This window comes from Cantharellus anzutake, assembly GCF_015039405.1.
Source record: "Cantharellus anzutake strain C23 chromosome Unknown EI90scaffold_22, whole genome shotgun sequence".
Lineage (NCBI taxonomy): Eukaryota > Fungi > Basidiomycota > Agaricomycetes > Cantharellales > Hydnaceae > Cantharellus > Cantharellus anzutake.
The window spans coordinates 508,161-523,963 of NW_024066972.1; positions in this window are offsets into that span (position 1 = coordinate 508,161).

Consider the following 15,803-nt stretch of genomic DNA (forward strand, 5'->3'; position numbering starts at 1 on the left):
TAGGTTATGACTCCAGAGGTGAAGAGGGTGGAGGTCCGGAAGTCGGGTCGGGGTTGGGTATGCACGGATATGACAATGTCGCTTTTCCTGTTATTGGATATCTCATTAATGCGTGATCCTTTTATTATGAAAATTTGGGTGGATTAAGATTAGATCCCTTTCTTCCTAATGGGCTATCAAGCTCGTCTCGGTCGTTACTGCTTGTTCTTCACACTTGCCTTTTAAACGTTGTCCTCATTTTCCGGGAGTTTTAGTCATATCTCTGTCGTTTATGAATAGTTTTCCCTGTAATCACTTTCATTGGGTCCGTTTGGGGGACATCTACATTTCCTATTATAAACACGACTTTGAATTTTGCATTAGTTCCTAAGGAATCCTTGTCCCATGGTACTTCCACCTGTCATATCCATCCCCGGCCATCGACTTCCGATCCCTCCGATCCCTCTGGTCTACTTCCGCTCCTTCTTCACTAACCTTGGAGCTCCCATATTCCGCAATCCCCTCGGTACCCCTTGATGGTCACCACCCCCTCCTTTCAATTTATTACCTACGCCTCCCTAAGTACAGAGCCCTGAAGGCTTCTGGACAGCTCCAACATCCACTAGCGCACTCCCGCCTCCACTGGGCACTACACTTGCTTGCCCTGCAAAGCCCACCTTCGGGCCTATCCCTCCTTTCCATTTCTGGGTTATCGCCTGCCTTTCCATTAACCCCGTAACCCCACTCGTTGGTAATATTCAATCGGCTAATGTCTAACCCCGTTAGCTCTGCTCCACTCGGCTCCGCCATTTGCGGACCCACCCTCGCTGTAACTATATATACTCAACTTGTACATAGGTTACACTTCAGTAATAAAATCGACTAGAGTTTACCCCCTTCAGTTCTGGTTGCCAGTTAGTAAGTTAGGGCACGGACGTGTTACTTGGCACAGCGCTCCTGGCACAAGTCGCTGAGGCCGAAGCCCTCTGCCATGGAGACACTCCTTCGTCTCGACCAGGTCTCTGACACCATCCTCGGCTATGTGTGTGGATGTGGGAAAGGAGTTTCTGTGGAGGTTCTCTGGTTGTTTTTATAGTCAAATCTTGGTCGATTGTCCCAATTCTTGGTTTAATATTTGCTATAAATCCCCCCGAGAATTCTGTCTTGTTAATGCTAAGCTTGAAGTATTTTTGCTAATTTTCTTTCTTCCATTTTATCGAATGTAGTCATAATAATTCGTAAAATTTCGTTAGAATTCAGGTTCTTCTATTTTCTCATATCTACTTGTCGTATGGGGTTTTGTGATCTATCTGGCATATTTCCATAATGGGTTTCCATAGTGTGACCATTATTTCTCCTACACCACTTACCACGTGACTATATGTACATTGTGATTACATGTAGGTCAGGGTTTGGGGCTATTGCCCTGACAAGCAGCCTACCAGCCCCACATCCCCTAGCCACAAGGCAGGCCCAAGGATCTCAAACTCTTGGATGACCTTGTCCACAGAGTTGGTGCCTTGCTGCAGGGTGGCCAGCTTCTGCCTGGCTGTGGCCTCACGGTTCGGGTCTTGGAACATGGCATCGAGTTCTGTGTTAAACTCATCCATGGTGAGCCCAGGGGAGCCCATTGTCAGTAGTGCGATGGTGTGCTGCATTGCCCACACCCCTGTGGTCCCTCCCTTCATGTAGGACAGGATGAAGAGGATTTGGGAGAGGGTGTCATGGAACTCCGCTGCCCGAACATGGAAGTATATGCCACATTCGGCCTTGAAGTGGTTGAGGTCTTCAGTTGCTCCTGAGAAGGTGGTGGGGGGGCAACCTTAGGTGGTTTGGGTCTCGGGGCAGGTGTGGGCGCTGGTGCAGGTGTGGCTGGGGGTTGGTTTTGAGCTTGGCTCTCCACAATGGCCTGGAGCTCTTGGAATTGGGACAGCAGCTTGTCATACTGCTCTTCGGTCACCATGGCAGGGGAGGTGGGGGAGGTGGGGGAAATAAGGTTAATGTCATATCCATACATCTCCGGACCTCCACTCCTGTTTCTGGACCTCCATCTCCTCCTCCAGACCTCCACATCCACCACCACCTCCTCCCCCTGTTGGTTGTTGAGAGCCCACTCTACCTCTGGCTCCAACGCAACGTCCAACACTACCTCTGATCCAGCTCCAGTTTACTCCAGGTCCGATCCCAACCTCATACCTTCCAGACCAGAGTTTGCAATGCTCCTTACCTCCAGCTCTGGACTCCTGTACCGGAACCCCATCACACCTCCACCTTCGGAACTCTGGTCACATCTCCACCTCTGGACTTTGACCTCCTCCTCTGTCTTATCTCCTTGTATTCCTTATTACATTTCATTTATTATGTCTTGCCAATATTCCGGACTTAGACTTCCGACTCCGGACCCTGCAGTCTCTACTGTATGGTGTCATTTAATCCTCTTGTTGGCTCTTCCTTATTTAGACAGCTGCTTCCTTTCCATATTAGTCAGCTGTCACTCCCCACAACCCCTCCACTCCTTCCCCTCTTGGCCTTGCCTTTTTGGGAAGCACCATAGAGTTCCAACCCTTGGCCCTTGGGGTTGTTCCCTCGTCCAGTCCCCCTTTGTTCTCCTTCCAGTTCCCTTTGTCCTCAGACTCCACTCCTGTATCATTATATGTACTCTGTACTTAGTTTCCTGTCCCCCAGTCTGAAATCAACCACAATGACAACTGGATTGTCCCCCAAAGAGACTCCCCCTGCTAACCTGAAGTTAAGGACCACCTTAGACAACAAGCAGTGGCACAGCGCTCCACTTGAGTTGCTGAGGCCAAGGTCCCTCCACTCCCGAGTCCCTTCTCCGCTTCCGGACAATCCCACGTGTTCATCTCTAACAGTTAAAGCCTTCTTCTGCTGTCAGGGACAGCCCTGAAAGCGGTGAAGTCCCAGCATGGGGGACTCAATGGGATGAGTAGTGGCTATGCATAGTGGTGGTCACAGAGTGTCCCCAACCACTTATTCTGAAGTGGGAAAGTGAGAAGAAGGCTGCTTCTTCTGTTCCCACCCCAGGTGCTGTTATACATGCGGCTAGGGTCACATGGAAGGGGCCACATCATCTCTGCACACAGCTGCACCTCTCCAGGTGTCTCCACAGGAGATCCCAAGGGTGGCTGCTGTGTGGGTGGGAATGCGTGTGGCAGGTGCAGCAATAGAGGTGGTGGCCTTAGGGTGTGGTGGTACAGGAGGGGTGTGCAGCATTCCCGGGTATGTGGGTGTGCTGGTGGTACATAGAGAAAGAGGAAATCGGCCATAGAACAGGAATAGAGAGAAACGGGAAAGGAGAAAGGAGAAAGAAGAAAGTGTCAGGGCACACCCGCCTGACCCGGGTCCACCCGGACCCACCCGGCCACACCACACCCGCTCCCCGCTGTCCAACCCTCTCCCTCTTCCTTCCTCTGTCTCTCCTCCTCTTTCCTTTCTCTCTTTCTTTATCTCATTCCTCTCATCTTCCTTTTCTTGTTTATTTCCTTCTATCTACACGGACCACCCTCCTTTGTATCAATGTACTATTGACCCGTCCGGCCCACACACCCCGGACGGCTCCCTGCTGTGCCCAGCACGCGCGCATGCAGCGGATGCTCTCGGGATCCCCCACGGGGATACCTGGATGCCTGTGGCTGTCTCCGAGGGTGACGTGGCACTCATCATGTGACTCAAGCCGCATGTACATAAATGTACCTGAAGTGGGAACCGAAGAAGTAACCTTCTTCTCACATTCTCCACTTCAGTCTAAGTGGCCAGGGACTGCTGTCCCTTCCCGGACCCGCCAGCATGCACGCCCGGTTTGCACCCCGCGAGGGCCCTTCTGCTGGGCGATACATCCAGACCCCCTCTACCCCAGACGCGTCCCTGACAGAAAGAAGGGATAGGAGGAGTGGGGAGCGATGGCAGGGGAAGTGGAGTAGGGCGGCGTGGCAAGGGTGCAGCGTGGGGTCAGGCAGGGTATGCCCTGACAGCGTTCATGAAGTAGGCAACCCCATTAGAGTCCTCAGATGAGGCACACCCCCTATGGGAGCCCTGAGATGAGGCACGCACACAATTGAGAGTCCTTGGATGAGGCATGTACCCAGAAAGCCCTCAGATGAGGCATGCAACGTTCTTAGGGTCCTTGGATAAGGAACCCATCCCCCAAGCTGTCATATCCATACAATCCCGACCTCCGCTCCGGGCTCCCGGAACTCCGAACCTGACTTCCAGAGTCCTACCCTACCACTGTCTGTTCTGATATTCACCTTCGGACCCAACACCACACCACCCCTCACCCCTCATGCCACCTCCACCCTCCCGTCCTTCTCCTACCCTATCCCTGTCCGCTCCGATACTCATCTCGGACTGAACATCACCCCTTCCGTCCTCCTCCTTGCCAACTTCCAAGAGGTTACCCCACCTCCAGCTCCAACACCACCTTCAGTCCGACTCTGGAACATTCCGGTTCCGACCTCATCCTCGACACCTTCCAGACGAGCACACAACACCTATGCTCCCGACTCCGGACCTCCGCTCCGGAATCCCATTTGCGTCTCCGTCTCCGGAACCTCCGGTCTTAGCTCCGACCTTGGACTTTGACCCCACCTCCGCTTATACCCATTGTATTGGTTAGCTCATTCCATTTAATTACGTTTGCCAATATTCCGGAGTTTAACCTCCGAGTTCGGACTTTCCGGACTTACTCCGGACTTTGCAACTATTGCATTGTCCATTTCAATTCCGCTATTCTCCCTCATTCCTATTTGGGCTGCTGCTTCCTTCTATTCAGTCAGCTAGCCATTCCCGACTCCCATCCTCCTTCCTTCCTCCTTGGGCCTTGGCCCTTCATTCCTCCTTTGAGAAACACCATTGAGTCAAACCCTCGACCCTCGGTGTTGTTCCTCTTTCCATCTCCCTTTGTCTCCTTTCGTCCTACCCTTGTTCCTTTTGATTCCGGACCCCTCCTTATATATAATGTACATAGTAACTTGTAACCTCAGTCCAAAATCGACCTGAAATGCCCCCAAGAGACTTTCCCTCTGCTAGATCCGAAATTAGGGACCCCCAGGACAACCAGCAATGGCACAGTGCTCCGCCTGAGTTGCTGAGGCTGAGGTCCTTCCACTGTCAGAGACCTGGTCAAGACAGAGGAGTGTCTCTGTGGCAGAGGGCTTTGGCCTCAGCGACTTGTGCCAGGAGCACTGTGCCAAGTAACATGTCCATGCCCTAACTTACTAAACTGGCAACCAGAACTGAAGGGGGTAAACTCTAGTCGATTTTATTACTGAAGTGTAACCTATGTACAAGTTGAGTATATATAGTTACAGCGAGGGCGGGTCCGCAAATGGCGGAGCAGAGCAGAGCAGAGCAGAGCAGAGCTAACAGGGTTAGACATTAGCTGATTGAATATTACCAACGAGTGGGGTTACGGGGTTAACGGAAAGGCAGGTGATAACCCAGAAATGGAAAGGAGGGATAGGCCCAAAGGTGGGCTTTGCAGGGCAAGCAAGTGTATTGTCCAGCGGAGGCGGGAGTGCGCTAGCGGACATCGGAGCTGTCTGGAAGCCTTTGGGGCTCTGTACTTAGGGAGGCGTAGGTAATAAATTGAAAGGAGGGGGTGGTGACCATCGAGGGGTACCGAGGGGATTGCGGAATACGGGAGCTCCTGTCATATCCATACAATCCCGACCTCCGCTCCGGGCTCCTGGAACTCCGGGCTCCTGGAACTCCGAACTCCGACTTCCGGAGCCCTACTTCCCTTCCATCACTTTCTCCTTGCCGACTCCCAAGAGGTTATCCCACCTCCGGCTTGGACACCACCTTCGGTCCGACTCCGGAACATTCCGGGTCCGACCCCAACCTCGACACCTTCCAGACGAGTACGCAAAACCTATGCTCCCGACTCCGGACCTCCGCTCCGGTATCCCATTCACGTCTCGTCTCTGGAACCTCCGGTCTTAGTTCCGACCTCGGACTTTGACCCCACCTCCGCTTATACCCATTGTATTGGTTAGCTCATTCCATTTAATTACCTTTGCCAATATTCCGGAGTTTAACCTCCGAGTTCGGACTTTCCGGACTTACTCCGGACCTTGCAACTATTGCATTGTCCATTTCAATTCCGCTATTCTCCCTCATTCCTATTTGGGCTGCTGCTTCCTTTCTATTCAGTCAGCTGGCCATTCCCCACTCCCAACCTCCTTCCTTCCTCCTTGGGCCTTGGCCCTTCATTCCTCCTTTGGGAAACACCATTGAGTCAAACACTTGACCCTCGGTGTTGTTCCTCTTTCCATCTCCCTTTGTCTCCTTTCGTCCTACCCTTGTTCCTTTTGATTCCGGACCCCTCCTTATATACAATGTACCTAGTAACTTGTAACCTCAGTCCGAAATCGACATGAATTCCCCCAAGAGACTTTCCCTCTGCTAGATCCGAAATTAGGGACCCCCAGGACAACCAGCAATGGCACAGCGCTCCACCTGAGTCGCTGAGGCCGAGGTCCTTCCATGCTAAGTCTCCGATTCCACTCCGGAGTCGTCCGAATCCCCGCATTCTAACAGCTCCGAGGTTAGTGAAGAAGGAGCAGAAGTAGACCGGAGGGATCAGAGGGATCGGAAGTCGATGGCCGGGGATGGATATGACATCCACGCTAAGTCTCCGATTCCACTCCGGAGTCATCCGAATCCGCCTGTTCTAACACAAGCCCTCAGTGGAGGCACTTTTACTGTCACTGTCACCATCACTGTCACTATTGCTATCACTGTTGCCATTGATCTTACAATATTATTGGATCTTCCCCGGATCAGAGGGTGATATCTTCTTGCTCACATATAATGGTCCCCTTCACTGCTACCCATCATTCCCCCTTCTCTCACCATGCCTACAGTCACATTTGACAATCTCGATGATAATAACTACCCTGGTTGGGCCACATACATGGAGGCCCACTTGATCAACCAAGATTTGTATCCGGAAACAGTCAGAAGCCAACTGTCCAAATTCAAAGACTGTTCTGGCTTGGGAGAAGAAGCACCACTCAGCTCCAGCAGAAATCCTTCTAAATGTGTCCACCAAATATATGGTGCACAGTGATAACATGGACATGCCAGGGATGTGGAACAAGCTCAAGAGTCTGAAGGCCATAGCACTATCTCTTCTCTCCATTGTCAATTTAATTCTATGATATACGAACCCAATTTGACAATGTGCCAATGGATCACAAAGGTCGAAGATTTGGCCTGACATTTAGCAACAATTGGTTCACCCATGATCCCTGTTGATGTCATCAATACCCTGACCTGTCAACTCCCTGAGGCTTATGCCCCACTCATTGTTCATTTCGACACTGAACTTCAAGGTTCTGGTCCAACATCAAATTCCAATCCTGTTCAATATGTCATCATGCGACTCCTGAATGAGGAAACCTGACAGACAGAATATCAGATGCGGGATGGGCCAGCCACATTTGTTGCTTGCACAAAGGAACCATGGAAGGGTGCTGCAAACTGCTTCAACTGTGGCAAGCCAGGTCATCTCAAGATGGATTGTAACCTGAGCCCCTGTGAAGTTCATCTCCAACATGAGCGCAAGTTAGAACAGGTGTCAGGGCACACCCACCTGACCCAGCTCCACCCGCGCCCACCTCACCTGCTCCCCCATTACCCATCCTTTTGAGGGGGTGGTGACCATCGAGGAGGTCGGAGGTGATTGCGGAATACAGGGGCTCCGAGGTTAGTGACAAAGGAGTGGAGGTAGTCTGGAAGGATCGGAGGTAGTGGAGGACGATGGCCATAGATGGATATGACAGTATCTTGTAGGAGGGGGTCACGGATGACTCATAGGGGGAGGTGGGGTAAGTTTTAGTCAAGATTAGAACTGAGGTACAATGGGTTCTAATCTACAGGTATATATAGAGGGAGGAGGAGAAGGACTTTAGTCAAAGTCCAAGTGATACCAAAAGGTTCTGAAAGATGCTGAAAAGTACTGAGAGGTTCTGAATGATATCTTTAATGGGGAACCAAGGTGTCGGGTCGAGGAGGGCAGAGTAGAAGGCCAGAGGGTAAATGGGAGCGAGAAATGGGTAAGGGGAAGTTAGCCAACTGAATGGAAAGAAGACAACAGTCATACTATAAATGGAAGGTGACTAATTTAAGATGACAAGAGTGAGGATACAGGTAGCTCCGAAGCTGGAGTTACATATCCAAGGAATGTTGGGTGACTCCACTAAATGAAATGGAAAGAGGAAGGGTTTAGAAGTATATAACAAGATGTTGGAGGTCTGTTGGGAGGTCGGAGCAAATCCGGAGGTTCCTGTTAGACACGGGTCCGGGGTCGGCACTGAGGGTCAGCATTGCAGGCCACTATAGGCTGCGATGGCTGTGATGCCATGAACAAGGCCTGAGGGTAGGGCATTTGGCCTCAGTGACTCTAAAGGAGCACTGTGCCCCTGTCAGGGACCGATCCGGGGCCCAGAGTGTCCGGGTATATCACCTGGTGCTGAGGGCCCAGTGGGGTATGAAGCGGGTGTGTATGGCAACGGGCCTGGTGCAGGCAGATGTCCCTGAAATGGGAATGGTGAGAAGAAGACTGCTTCTCTGGTTCCCACCCCAGGTATGTTTATATACATGGCACTTGGGTCACATGGGGGTTGCCATGTCGTCCTCATGCACAGCCCCAGCCATCCAGGTATCCCTGTGGGGATTCTGAAGAGATCCGCTGCAGGCATGTGTGCTGGGTGCACCCAGGGGTCATCCGCAGGTCAATAGTACATCGATCACAGGAAAGTCATCTGTGTAAATAGAAATAGGAAGGGGGAGAAGGGGGTAGCAGGTGGAGTGGAGCTGGGTGGACCACTACACATAGCCACTACTCATCCCATTGAGTCCCCCATGCTGGGACTTTGCCACTTTCGGAGCTGTCCCTGACACATTTGCTCCAATCTCCACCTTCGGACCTGACATCACTGTCCTCTCCTTCTGACTCTCTTCTGCCAACCTCCACCAAGTTATGACCTTCCACCACTGTCCACCCTGTACTCAGACACCGCTCATACCTCCACTCCAAGATCCCATCATGGTCCCGACCTCGGACTTTGACTCCCCCTCAGCTTAAGTCCATTGCATTGGTTACCTCATTTCGTGTAAACACCATTGTGTCAGGGGACAACTCCCAGGTCCCCACGACCCTCCCCTATGGTCCACAGCCCTGTGGTTAACCAGCCCTATCCAGGGCACAACCTGCTGTGGGTAAGAAGATGAATAGATAAAGAGGCAAGTAGATACACTTGCCTACTGTGGGTAAGAAGATGAGAAGGAAGCTAACTTCTCATCTTCCCACTGTGGCCACAATATCAGGCAAACTTCCAGGGATACCTGGAAGTCACATGAGGGGGTGGGAACTGGGCCCAGAACATGTGGCACACGGAGTGTGTGCACGTGTGGGAAGCGCAGTGGGCAGATGCGGGTCTGGATGCGAGTCCGGGTCCAGGCTAGTCAGGGTGTGTGCCCTGACAAATGGCACCAGTGCCATTAGAAATGCCTCCCTTGAGGGAGGTGAACCATCAAATCCCGTTGAAGGATCCAAACAAGAAATTTCGGGAAAACACCCCGAGATGTCCTGCAGCACTGCAGGAAGCACTAGCGACCAAAATAGATCGCTATGTAAAAGCAGGATGGTGGTATCCCATGAACAGCGAGCGAGCATGCCTGCTACTGTGCATCCGCAAAGCAGATGGATCTTTGTGCACGGTAATAGACGCGAGGAATCGTAACTCAAACACGATCCTTGACATCACACCAATGCCAGACATGCGACTGATCCAAGAATCAGTCGCCAGAGCAACATACCGATCCAAGATCGATATGTCGGATGCGTACGAACAAATACACGTGGACCCAGACGACGTCCATAGGACGACATTCTCTACGCCCCATGGGACGTACAACTCGAACACAATGCAGCAAGGAGACTGCAACGCTCCCTGCACCTTCCAGCATGCACTGACCTGGGAACTACGAGGAGAAGTAGGCAGATGCCTACACGTCTGGTTCGACGATATATTCACCAGCACAAGCTCGGTGGAAAACCACAATAAAGCACTATTGTGGTTGTTCACTCGCCTAAAAAGGGCGAAATTCTACATAAGCTGGAAAAAATTCCAGCCATTTGCCCCAATCCTAGACGTTCTAGGAAGCTGTGTGGACGAACAGGGCATCCATGCTCAAGCGGATAAAATGGAAAAAATCCGCAACTGGTGAGAGCCAGTAGACCACACAGGAGTCCTAAGATTCCTGGGAATGGTAGAATATCTATCGATATTCATGCCAAACATCAGTGGTTACACAGGACCACTGCAAACAATCTGCTCAAACAAGCAGACATTCAGGTGGACACCACTCCACCAGAAATGCTTCAATGAGATCAAACGTCTAGCATGCAGGGCTCCGATCCTGAAGCCCGTCCAGTGGAACCCACCGGAAAGCCTCTCAGAAGAAGAGAGGACCAAACTCCACATCTGGGTCATAACAGACGCATGCCCAGCGGGCATGGGTGCATTAATTGGACAAGGCAAAAGGTGGCAGACTTGCCGCCCGGCTGCATTCATGTCCAAAAAGTTCACCAACTGTCAGGGGACGCGCGTGCTCGCGCAAGATGCTCCGATAACCTAGTTGTGATTAAAGCCGGGGGAAAGGGATGTCCCCATCTTAGGGTCAGCTATATACATGTAGAGTCCGGCAATAAGGAAACCAAACGGATTGCCGATAGAATCACGTGATCATAGAATGTTCCAGAACAATGCCGGAGATGATCCGGGTCACCGGGGCTTAGGTAAGCGGAGTAGACGGGAATTACCGGCATACTTCCCACGCGCATACGCGCAGCCGGCATAGGGTCCAGGGTCATTGCTGATCCCTGACACCAACACACAATGTAGGTACTTCGCCTACGAGCTTGAGGCACTGGGTGTCCTCGAAGCACTCATGAGATGGCAAGACAACCTCATGGGAGGCCGTGAATTCACAGTAATCACGGACCACAAAGCTTTGGAATATTTCAAAGCGAAAAACCACAACTCAGGTAGACACCTGAGATGGCAAGCCTTTTTCGCAGGCTTCAATTGCGAAATAAAATACATGGAAGGCCACAAGAACAAAGTGGCAGATGCACTCTCACGATACTACGACTCGTCAACAGATGAGGACCTCCATTTTGACGACTATGTGTCAGCGGACGTCCACCTGGACAAAAATGCAGAAGACATTATCCCTGACAGAATCGAGGAATATGAAGAACTGCTACTAAGCAGTACCCTGAGTAAAAACTCAGAGAGAAAGAGACTCGCAGCGATACGCGTGAGAAATACCCTAGAGGAAGCTCTAGGGGGGAGCGATAACCTAGAGGAAACTCTAGGGGGGAGCGCCCAAAATCTGGAAGAAATCATAATTCCAGAAGAGAACCTTCGAAAACAATTCGAAGAGAAAGACCTCATTGAGGCAATAAAATCTGGATACTCGAAAAGCCAGATCCACCAGGAAATCCTAGAGAACCCGGGAAATTTCAAAAACTTCTCTGTAAAAGATGGGCTGATAACCTGACTTGGAGAAGGAGGAACGACCCAAATAGTAGTCCTGAAAGGGAACTACGAAAGGAAGTCCATTTGAGGAATAATCCTCGAGAACATCCATGAAACACTTGGACACCTAGGATCCAAGAAAACAGTGGAAATCCTCCGTCGACACTTCTGGTGGAAGTCGATGAGGAAGGATACCCACAAGTTCTGTAGGTCTTGCGGAACTTGTCAAACGACAAAGAAAAGCACCAGGAGAAATCCCGGAATGCTTCACCCACTCCCGACCCCAGAGACACCATGGTCGTCAATAGCCATGGACTTCACAGGTCCATTCCCAACAAGCTTGGGATATGATTACCTCTGGGTAATCATTTGTAGGTTGACATCCAACGTCCACCTAATTCCAATAAAGACAACAATGAACGCACTAGAACTAGCATTCGTATTTCTTCGTGAAGTTGTAAGACTCCATGGTCTACCACACTCGATCATATCAGATTGAGACTCGAAATTCACGTCAAAATTTTGGCGCGAATTACACCGAATACTCGGTGTGCAGTTGAAATTCACAACTGCATTCCACCTGCAAGGTGACAGCCAAGCGGAAAGAATGATACAAAAAGTAGTACAAATACTATGCACGATGGTTAGACCAGATCAACGTGACTGGGCAGCGAAACTGTCGATGGCGGAATTCGCGATCAATGCAAGCTCGAACACATCGACAGGATTTGCCCCGTTCGAATTAATCTACGGCCATATGCCAAAGATGTGCCTAACAGCACCACTCTCAGACTACCCGGGAGTAAATGACTTCGCCCAAAAAGCGAAGGAAAACCTCATGGCAGCACACGACGCAATAATACACAATCGCACTGCTCAAACAATCCAGGTGAATAAGAAAAGACGCCCGGACCCACCTTTGAGAAAAGGCGAGCTTGCATACTTATCCACAGATAAGCTGAATCTACCCAAAGGGAGGGCAGGAAAACTAAAACCCTTATACATAGGGCCTTACGAAATTCTGGAAACATTTCCAGAAACGTCAAACAACGTCCTCAAGTTGCCACCACAACTTGAACAACGCGGAATCCACCCAAGATTCCACGTATCCCAGCTCGTACCTCACGAGCTGAATGACCAGGAAATCTTCCCAAATAGGGAAGTAAACATATTCTATGATTTTGGGGAAGACCCCGATCGCGAAGCAGTAGTTCACGAAATCCTAAACCATGCGTGGGTTCACAACGAACTCTGGTTTAAGGTCAAATGGGAACTAGGGGACACCACATGGGAACCCCTAGGAAATTGCAATGACCTCGTCCACCTGGACGAGTACCTCACCTTACAAAATGTAAGGGAACCAGAAAAACTCCCTATCAAAGAAGACAGGGAACTCTCGGCATCACTACGCCCCCAAAAACGGAGGCGGAGGAAGTAAAGCCGAGGGACGATGGCCCACAGCCAAGAGCGTGGGAAAGTCCTGGGCGAGTAACTCACCCGGACAGCCACACCATGTACTAGAGATCACATGGGCTAGGCAAGTAACTCACCTAGACCACATGAACCACAGGCTCACATGCAAAAGAACACACAACTGCGGCGAATCCCACACACGCAAGAACGAAAACCCCTCCCACCACCATGAGAAACATAACAACGAAAGGTCGTTCTCTGGGGGAGGCAACCCTCGGTTCGATCCAAACAAGCCACCAGACATCGAAATACGACAACCTGGGGAGCAAGGCTCCCCAGAACAACAACAACACCAGGCGCAGATAAGCACCATGGACTACATGACGCACACAGCACAAATGAGTGCTGTGAACCAACAACCATCCGCGTTGCTAACAGGCACCGCATACCCTCAGCCTCCTCACAGGGGCTTCCAACCATACGCGGTGCAAACTGCACCGATGGCGCAACAAGCGCCATTCCAGGGGCAGCATTTGCTGCTGCAGCCCCAGGCATACTCCCCAGGGAACTTCCCTGGCCAGATTAACCCCTGGATCGGCCAATTCGGCCCAGGTCCAACAACACCCCAGCCAAATGCAGGCTGGGAATCAGCCATCGCATCAGCGGTAGCTGCTCAGACAGGTCAGCTCCGCAAGGAGCTGAAAGAAATGAAGTCCCTCGTAGGAGGGAGACGAGGGAGCGACAGCGGCTCCTCGTCCAGACCATCCAAACGGGCACGGTCTGATAACTCGAGGGCGTCAGAAGACGCCTGCGACCATTGCGCCCACTGGAGGCGCGAATACAACAGAGCATGAAGAGATGCTGAGGGCATCTTCGACTCTCTGAAAGACACAGAGAGAGAAGTCGATCTCCAAAAAAGGGAGATTGAATTACTGAAACGCGAGCTCAGAGAGGCATGCGCACTGGCAGACCTCGCTGCCAAACCCATCATGACGGGGGCCTCCCAGGTCAGGGGGAGGGGATATGGTGCCGGGGCACCGACTATCCGGCCACCCCATGGGCAGGCGACCCTGTCCGGGTTGCATAAGGGCCCGCCCTCAGAAGGGCAAACCCATGTCAAGGGGAAGAAGGAGAGCAGTAGGCAACCGACGGCAGACCCTAAAATGGGGACCACTGCCAGAGGCGGCGGGCCGCTGAGTACCTCAGCACCCTATGGGCAAGCTACCCTGCAGGGAAGTGTCCACATGCTATACGAGACCGCCGAACTCAACGAGTTCGGCAAAGTCGAAGCTCCAGTCAACGTAACATTCGACCCCAACTTTCCCATGAGGAGAATAGCAGGGTCAGAACAGCGCACGACGCTGCATACGCTTGGTGGACAAGTGTGAGTGGGAAAGAATTCGTGCACTGGTACGAACAGGCCGAAGCCACCTTCAAAAGCGGCAAGGTACACAGAACCCTTTGCGATAAAGTGAAGGAAACCGAGAAATACTTCTTAGGACTCCCGAGTATTGCAAGACTCGCGGAGGAGTATAATTCCCCGGAGAATAAGGGAAAAATCTCCTGGGAAAGTCTAGGCAAAGCTGCCTATCTAAAGTCCCAGTTCAAACCACTCAGGACTCCTGAGGAACGTGCCGCAAGAACTGCGGAATGGGAAGCGAAAGCTTCCAAATACCGGGAAAGAGACACAAGTCTCCGCGCTGGACAACCAGCCCAACGACCACCCTTCCCCACGGGAAGAATGGTAGACCTACCGTACTCCACACCTGAGCCAAGTAGCTCAGGAACACAACAACCCGCTCCCACCCAGGGAGCGCCCACTTCGTCGAGCCCACAGCCCAACAATGTAGCCCAGGCTACGTCATCGCATCCGACGCAGCAATTGGATGTCCAGATGAACAACCTGGAAGAAAACCCTCCTCCAGGGCAATGACTCCACCCTTGAGAAAAGGGAAAGTGACATGGTAATACGCCATCGAGGCGCCCATGAAAACACCTTCCCCCAACTTGAGGCCCTGCACACAATACTGTATGCGAGGAACCGCAAGTAACAATTGCGGAAATCTCCACTCCGCCCAAAAACCCACATCCACCACCGCTCGTGTGTAAACACCACTTACACACGAACCCTCATGGAACAAGTGAGGAACACCAAAGACATACAATCTTTGGGTCGAAATTCATTTTCGATAAACTCCACTATTTTTCTCCCTGCGATACCCATGTATCACTGTTCACTTCAAAGTAATGGCCCACACTCATTTATTTCTTAAACCCTCCCTCTCTCCTTCACCGACATGTATAAAATCGCCCACTTTAAAGTGGCAACAACAAAAAACACTCATTGACAATTCCAAACTCAATGTAAATCAATTATTAAAAATTTGTTTTATTTTCACTATCAACCTTGTATGTGTTGCAAATGCAATGCAAGGGGGGAGAATGTCAGGGCAATAGCCCCGAACCCCGAGTCATATGTAAATTAGATACATATAGTCACGTGGGTAAGTGGGAACCTCCGGGTAACTGCTTACACACCACCGTAAAATACACATACTTGTATCACTTACGGCTTTGTGTGCTGAGCTACCCAAAGACCTCACACTGACATGGCACCTCCACATAACCTGATCTTACCTGTATATAAACCCAGCCAAAGTGGAACTAAAGAAGCAGCCTTCTTCTCACTTTTGCTTCAGGCAAGTAGTCTAGTTTTCCCTTTCAACAACAACTTGCTTTCACTTCAGTCTAAGAAGTTGTATGGGGACACTGGCCCAAGCAAGAACTGCTCGCCCTTCACTCCTGCCACTCCACCATCACCCTGGCTGCTAGTGCCAA